This window comes from Montipora foliosa, chromosome 3 (genome assembly GCF_036669935.1).
Source record: "Montipora foliosa isolate CH-2021 chromosome 3, ASM3666993v2, whole genome shotgun sequence".
Classification (NCBI taxonomy): domain Eukaryota; kingdom Metazoa; phylum Cnidaria; class Anthozoa; order Scleractinia; family Acroporidae; genus Montipora; species Montipora foliosa.
The window spans coordinates 8,380,782-8,383,281 of NC_090871.1; the positions used below are offsets into that span (position 1 = coordinate 8,380,782).

General features: G+C 36.5%; 1 protein-coding gene across 1 annotated transcript in view; it reads right to left on the reverse strand.

Annotated features, from left to right (window-relative positions):
* The window catches only part of LOC137994455 (BTB and MATH domain-containing protein 42-like), a 17,746-nt gene that overhangs the window by 13,682 nt on the left and 1,564 nt on the right, over nucleotides 1-2,500 (reverse strand). The gene's annotated exons all lie outside the window — the stretch shown is intronic.

A 2,500-nucleotide genomic window follows, 5' to 3' on the forward strand; every position in this document is an offset into this window, starting at 1 on the left:
AAAAATGCTAATGTAGTAGAGAAGAATTATATTGAAGCACAAAAGTATCTTACAATGAAGAGAATGCTCGCGTTTTATTGGCTAATCGTGTTCGTTACCATGACGACAGCTATATTCTCACATGTGAAAGATAAAAATGATATGTTCACTGCGGGCGGTAAAGATATGATTTTTTAGTAAAAGCAGATTTCATCAGTATCTATATAATAAAGTAGAATAATTACTGCAGGTTAATGATTAACCTGCAATGGCGTCGAAGTCTATGTAACGCGAATGGTGTTTATAAGATCAGCAAACAAAATATACCCTCACGGAGCTCAAGAATGGAACGTCAATTCGATAAAAAACACAAACGGTGGAAAATGAACGTCTGGAATCTTCAAAGCGACGAATAATGGACTTCGACAACAATTTCATCTTTCGATCGGCCGTCGAGCAGCGATCTGTATTTCTAAATATTTCAAAAACTGTCGTGTTATGTACACCACTGAAAACAAATGGCAAATTCTGTGATAACTTTGTCTCGTTGGATATGGGTTTAACAAACTCATTGAAGGAATCGAACACCTTGAATGCATCTATGTTCATTCAAGTCCGATCCCTGTTGTCTGGAAATTTATATTTGTTTGCATTCAACGCTGCACAGTCTTCAGGTAACTGGAAACGTGACTAATTTTTGACAGTCAAGAAATATTTGAAGAAAGGTTGTTGTCTATTTTATGCTTCATTATGAAAGGAATAGGTTCTTCAGAAAAGGGTTTGATCCTGATCTCCGTTGAGAAATTATTTAGTTGCGTATGATTTTGGAAAGGTAGTGTGTTCCTTGTTTGCACGCACGGAATACAATAGGAAGGGTTTTTTTTTGCCTCTAATAGAAAATATGTTATTTGTTTCAATAAAACTTTTGGCAGTGAAAGGTTTTTGATAGATTTTTCTGCCTTTTGTTGTGTAAATATTAACTGATTTGCATACGTGGTTTGAAAATTGATATGGGAGCAGTTTTCATAACGATGACAGGAAGTCTTGCTGTTGTATAGTCATTCTGGTGTAAATTTGAATGTTGATTTGTTAATTTGGGAAGCCAACAATATTTCTTTAAACACGAAAACACTCCATAAAAGGCGTTTTGCCTTACACACATACAAATGATTTATCAATCAACCGTGGACGCAACCGAGCTCTGTGAGAATTTGTGCAATAAAAAAGCCCCTTATGGCATTGTGTGCCTAACATGTCATAAAATGTTATCTGTCGTTATTTTTTTTAATCACCAGTTCCTTTTCCTCGCGCTAGAAATATCTTTTAGGGCTTCCGTTACTATGTTGCTGTTTGTTGATCACCATCTTGATAATTACTTAGTCGTGCTTAAATGAATTCAAACAAAAGCAGTGCTGAGGACAAACACGTACCAAAGGCAACCCAGTTTACGCTGACGGAGCGTCTAGTTGGCTCTACGATTATGTTCTTTATGGATCGTTTTCACTGTAACGCAATAAAAGAATAAAATGGAAACCGTTCAATGAAAAAAGCCAAAAACGTGGAATGCTGTAGGACACAAATTCATAAATCACCTCTCCAATTCTGAGTTATTTGTCGAAGCGTTTCACGCAACTTTAAAGAGTTTTGTATGCAACCGCCATGTTGGTGTACCAACGTTGTGCACCAATATGGCGACGAAAGTGATTACTTTTCGCTCATGAGATAAAATAGTGTGTATGAACACATCTCTTAATGTACTTGAAACTTTCAAACTACTGAGATTCATAGGGATAGACATTTTTTGAAACGAAAGACGTCATGGAACTGGAAATTTGAAAAAGATTTATTTCTAGGTCATGTTCAACCTCCTATAGATAAAAATTTAAAACATTTTGCGATTTTGACTTTAGAATTTTGATGACGTCACTATAAGAAATCTATAGTTTATTCTATATCGTGTTGACGGAACCTTAACGAAATTTATGTGAAAATCTAAGTGAAAGATCATTTTGAACCACTAGTTGCCTCGAAGGAAAATATGCTTACGTAGGTACTGCGCAAGCGTATTTCGCTTGGCAGGTGTTACTTTGAAGGATGATTGACATTACACTCGACAGGTCGAACCTAGTTGGTGTAAAAATGCTGTAATTTTGACTCGTACAGAAATAAAGTTGTTCAGTGATAGAGCAGTCAAGTTGTTGTAACGGTTGCTGATCAGACGAATAAAAAAGTCTCTGCCAAAGAAGAGTGTTGGAGTTGCTTCTCACCCCAAGACGTCCTTCAACATGTTCCTGTAAGCGAATCTCGTCAATCCTCTATGATCTTTTTATTTTGCTGTCCATTCGATACTGAAAGTCATCCTCTTTGAAGAGAATCGAGCACACTGACGAACTTTTACCGGGCTTCCAGTTCTTTCTTCTCGCCAATACAAAATCTACGGCCATTTTTTCCTTCTTTTTTGAGCTATTGCTTTTTCCGAAGAAAGGATTCCTATGCATACTTAGTCCTTTTTCAAGATCAG